The sequence below is a fragment of the Ammospiza nelsoni genome, unplaced genomic scaffold, assembly GCF_027579445.1.
Source record: "Ammospiza nelsoni isolate bAmmNel1 unplaced genomic scaffold, bAmmNel1.pri scaffold_40, whole genome shotgun sequence".
Taxonomy (NCBI): domain Eukaryota; kingdom Metazoa; phylum Chordata; class Aves; order Passeriformes; family Passerellidae; genus Ammospiza; species Ammospiza nelsoni.
Genome location: NW_026683188.1, coordinates 2,342,694 through 2,348,254, shown reverse-complemented (window position 1 = coordinate 2,348,254; position 5,561 = coordinate 2,342,694). Strand labels below are relative to the sequence as shown.

General features: G+C 50.5%; 1 pseudogene; it reads right to left on the bottom strand.

Annotated features, from left to right (window-relative positions):
- Window positions 1–1,815: 1,815 nt before the first annotated feature.
- LOC132087173 (5.8S ribosomal RNA) lies at window positions 1,816–1,968 on the bottom strand (annotated as a pseudogene).
- Window positions 1,969–5,561: the final 3,593 nt, after the last annotated feature.

Here is a 5,561-nt window from a genome sequence, read left to right as displayed (position 1 = left end):
CAAACATTCCCAGACCCGAGATGAAGATTCTCGGGGCAGCTTCTATTTCCCTGCTGCTGGCATGCCTCAGTGGTTTAGGGGAAAGGAAGCGTCTCACTACCCGTGCTGCCATTGTGCTGGCAGCAAGGCTCAGGCCCGTAGGAATGCAGAGCCTTCCTCATGGGTTTGGCCTGGGATGCTGGGCTCAGGAAATTCCTGGGCCGGGCCCGCTGCGAGGCCTCTTGATGTTTCTAGGGGTTCTGGTTTGTCCTACCGGTCCGGGTCCCCCTGTGTGAGCCAGTTTTGGGGTTCCTGGTCCAGTATGGGCCAGGGCCCCCAGGGCCTTTTCTTTCTCTGGCATTGCTCTGCTCGGCTGCTGCTCTTTTGCTTTTCGATCAAAAAAAAAAAAAAAAAAAAAAAAAAAAAAAAAAAAAAAATTAAAAATTAAATAAAAAAGATTGAAAATAGGCGGGCAGCAGCTCTGAAGTGCTGAAGCACTGAAGGGCCAGAAAAGGACATTCTAAAAATTGTTCAAATTGTTTCAAATTGTTTAAAATTGTGTTATGCTGTTTCAGGACCAAAAAGGACTCTCAGATGTCCAAAAGAAACAACTTCAGCTGATGGACTGTTCCTGAAACTCAGCTGCATGGACTTGAATTCTCTTTGCATTGTTTCTTGCAATTTTCTTATACTGTAGGATTGTTTTAGTGAATTATTAGTATTCTATATTTTATAGGTGAAGGAATTTCCTGTTCATTCCACATCAGCATTTTTCTTTTATTTTTATACAATTTAGAAAGGTGAGATGTCGCAGACATTTCTCCACAGAAATCCTTTTCTTTCATATTTCTGTGTCTTCGGGAGCCAGAGGCCCCCGAAGAGAAGGTAAACAATTATTATCAGCTGCTGTGGAATGCAATAGGATTCACCTTGATTGGCTCATTTTCTATGTTTATAATTAAGGGCCAATCATCAGTGCAAGCCAGGGGACTGAGTCCCTGGACACAACTTTGTTGTGGATTCTTTTCTAGCTATTCTTAGCTTAGCTAGCAGCTCTGCAAACCTCTCTCTATATTCTTTTTAGTATAATTATAATGTATTATATCATATATTAATAAATTCAGCCTTCTGATCAAGATACAAGATTCACCGTCTCTCTCTCACCGGCAGCGACCCACTCAGGCCACTGTAATAGGCCTTGGTGGAGAGAGAGAAAAGCCATGGTGCTATTTGCACCCCGAGACCGCGACAGAAGAGGAGCAGGGCAGGCGAAGGGAGGAGGGGGTCAGAACCCCTGTCCCCGGCGCTCTCGCCTCACGTGCATGCGTGGCAGCACAGCACAGTACCCCCGTGGTACCCACCCGCAGACAGCCGCCTGCGTGGCTGGGAGGCTACGGGTGAGGCCTGCACCTCATCTCCCTCTTGCCCCCTCTGTTCTCCCAGCCCACGGCGATGTTTTCAACGCTGTCTCTCACTCTCCTCATCTCCCACCACTACCATACCGCGGCATGGGTGCCCCAAGGACAAACTCTGCCCCAGTGGCTCACTCCAGGAGTGGGGAGCTATGGATCAGTCCCTGAGTCTGCATATAGGGGGATGAAGGCCCTGTGCGGCAACAATGACGATGACAGCCATGACGATGATGACGCCTGCTGGGTCACAGGGAAAAAATTGAGGCCGCCAAGGGAAAAGCATCCCTTGCCAAACCCCTGACCGCCTACCCTCTGGGCACCACCGAGCCAGCATCGTCTCCGCTGCTGACCACAGTCAACTGGCCTGCGAGGTGACACCAGCCGCACCACCGTGGTGGCCCCCGGACGGCGACTGATCGTCAAGAAATGCTCAGACGGGCGTAGCCCCGGGAGGAACCCAGGGCCGCAAGTGCATTCAAAGTGTGGATGACCAATGTGTCCTTCAATTCATATTAATTCTTGCAGCTAGCTGCATTTTTCATTAACGCATGAGCCGTGTGATCCACCGCTAAGCGTTGTCTGGCTTTTGGCACCGATCCCGCACGCGTGGAGGGGCTGGGACTGCTCACATGAAGCGGCCCCTTTCTCTTGCGCTGAGGACTTGCAGGTGCGTGCCTGGCTTTGACCATCCTTACTTGATAGTCAGGATTGCAGACATAGGAGATCCAGCCACACTGAACTGGAATTCTTCCTCAAACCTCCACACTATGGTGGCACTGAAGGAGATCTGAGCAGTCTGGGTCCCACCTGGTGCAACGATGTCTTCCTCGGGCGCAAACTTGAAGCAGAAGCCCACGTTTGCAGTTGAAGGGCTATAGGTGAAGGGAGCATCAGTACCTCCTAGGTTAATCAGTTTCACCTGCAGCAGCAAGAAGGCAAAATGGAAATACATGTGGAATCTTCCCTTCTTGTGAGTTACTGTCTAATGATGCAATTAATACCCAGAAATAGCAGACGATGCTTTGAATGGCAAAAAAATACAACAGGACAAGTTCTGCCTTGAAGTTTTCATGCAAGCAGTGGCAACTCCACAGAACTGGAGTCCACAACCCTGGGGTTATCCCATGGACACAGAGCAGTGCACCTCTGGTCAGAATCACCAAGTTCATTCAGACCTGGCTCTGAGAGCAACGTGGGCTGATTGCAGCTGCCTAGGGAATCACCCCAGAGCTGCTGCTGCCCCACTGAGCACAGCTCCAACAGCACCATCTACTCATTCACCTTTTCCCATGTCATGAAAACAATACATTGATTATGAGACATCAGCATCAAAATGTATAGACAGCATCATCTTTTGGTAAGAAAACTCAGCATGTCTTTGCCACCCACAGCCAAGCTTTTGGAAGTGTCTGGCATGATGTAGTGCCTCATTTTCTACCTCTTTCAGCTGCTCTCTCTTTGGATTTTGTTGCAAACTTGACACTATTGGGGAGGAGACAAATAGGTAGAAAAATGCTTTGCTTTATTCCCAGGAACACTTTTCTCTTTCTAGAGCCAGAGATGCACCAAGGCTGAAGTGTGGTGAGGGACTGGTCAGCAAGGGAAAGAACTCCCAAGCCCTTTGCAAGGGCCAGCACTGAGCCAGGAGGCTGGATGGCTTTCCTGTGACTTGCAGCAATAAGCAGGAGACACTTGACTGGAAGCTGTCTGCAGTTGACTGAAGCTCAAAGGCAGCCAGTTTGTTCCAGCTGCTTCTGAACAGCCCAGTCCAAAGGTGCCTTGTGTCTGGCACGGCCACAAAAGCCTCTGAACATCCCTTTTTGACCCAGGCTTCATTTCATATGCCAAGGGGTTGTTTTGCAGCAAGCCTCCCAGCTGATTCCCAAAGAAGGAACTGGGGCTTCATGAACAACAGACACACCTTTCAGACCCTCCTAGATTTCACCAGTAGATCAAATATTCCCTGCTCACAAGTGCCCAGGCTGGCAGCAATTCCACACTTCCACCAGGCTTGCTCCTGCCTCAGGAGCCATCAGGATCCACCCCAAGCCTTCTGCTCACCTCATAGATGTGGGGGCTGTCGATAGAAATGTTCCCAAGGTTCAGAGTAGGAGAGCTGAATTCTACCAAGAGTCCTTGGCCTTCCCCTGAGAGGTGCAGGGGCAGCCTGCTCTCACAGCCTGGGGAGAGATGTCTATTGCACTACAATCATTCCCTCTGTTATACTGGATTTTCCAGGCTGCCTCAGTGCTAGTCCCTGACTCTGAGCTGGATGCAACCAGCTCCTGATGCTGCAGGAGAGGATATGGACCCTCCTCTTCCCTCAGCCTTGGGGCTGACTTCTAATTTCTGACCCATTCCTTGGGCTGCTTTCCAATTTCAGCCACCAATTTCAGCTGAGTTTAAAACATCTCTGCTGCCTTGTAGTGACAGGCCAAGGAGTTACAGGTATAAATTGAAAGAAAGGAAATTTAGCTTAGATATTAGGAAGAAATTTTTTACTCTGAGGGTGGTGAGACACTGGAGCAGGTTCCCCAGGGCTGTTGTGGACGTTCCAGCCCTGAAAGTGTTCCCAGCCAGGCTGGATGGGGCTTGGAGCTACCTGCTCTAGGGGGAGGTGTTCCTGCCCAGAGGCCTTTAAGTCCATTCCATCCTTAACATACTCTGGTTCTATGCTTTCCTTCCCATGCACTTAGAGGAGCTTTGAAATCATTCAGTGAAGGCACAGAGCTCATAAAGAGTTTGGCAATTGCCAAACTACCTGGCCCAGGAGCACAGGACTTTGTTGCCAAAGTCCCCAACTCCTGACACTCAGCACTGTGTTCTGTTTCCACAGACAGAGCTGCAAGGGCTCAATTCCCACAAAGGGAGAGAGGCAGGTGCTGGCCAAGACTGCTCCTTCTACCAACACCCTGGGCTCAGGGGGGCTCAGCCACCTCTGCTCTGCTGCTGTCTGGGCACTGGGAGGTGATCCAGGCTCAGGGAACACATTTCTAACTCAGCTCCTGCTGCCTGATGATGGATCCATGTCAAATGGACCCATCATCCTGGAGGCCAGGGGCCTGCAGGGGCTGAGTGCTTGTTCACTAAAGCTGTTCTGCTCTGCAGCTCTCTGGCCTTTGAGGGAATGCTGGCAAAGCCATGGCATGAAAACCTCTCCCTGCACTGCCTGGGCTGTTCTGGGATCAGTCAGGCACACACAGCATTCTGAGCCCTGGCCTGGCACAGGAGACTCCCTGGAGGCTGCAGGGCCAGGGGGGATGTGCCAGCACTGCCCTGCTGACCAGGGACTCTTCCCAGCACTTCCATGGGAGCCCCGTGGGCTCAGGCTTGCACCATGGCTTCACTGAGGGGGAGAGAAGCAGGGCAAAGGACCTGTACCTGAGATGCTTCAGTAAGCCACACTTCCATTCTCCAGTGCTTCCAGGGGTTTGAAGGTCACCTTGAATTTGGCCAAACAATTCGGCCCAATTTCTCCCTCCTACAGCAGAAAGAGACAGCAAAACATTTCTCTGCAAACTTCACATTTCTTGTTTTCAACCACACTTCTCTAAGCCTCTGTTTAGAGCATTAGTAATGAATGAACAACACAAGGAGCCCAAGGAAACACTCCAAACCCAGCTCAACACAGCGCTGGAAGCTCTCAATGCTCAGCTGATCAGCTCCCACTCTCCACAATATTCCTGCTGCTCTGACAAGCTCTTGGTCACATCATGCTGCTGTCAGCTACAGTGGGATGCAACTGCCACTGTGCACTGGTGGCTCTTCACAAGAAGAAGAGAACATGATCCCTGTCTTGGGTCAACTATATGATGCTTTTATTCCAAATCCTCTTGTTCTGTTTATGCTGAATAATAAGTTTTGCACCTTTAAGACTTGTTGCAGAGAGTGAAGGGGGGAGAGAAGAAGCAGCAGTTTGTTTTCAGACAGTGCACTCACTCCTCCACATTCCTGCTCCTGGACTGCATTGTCTGCGGATGGACAGACAGCAGGACAGAGCTCTTTAGTTAATTTAGCTTGCTGAGGCAAAGAAGTTCCCTGGACTGTGGGGTTTTTTTCCTTTCTTTGGACCTGTTCAAAACTGCTCTGGACTGAACACCAGAAGAGCACCGACAGCTCCAGCTGTGGCCACTGGGCTGGGCCTGGCCTGCAACATCTCCAGCACCAGAG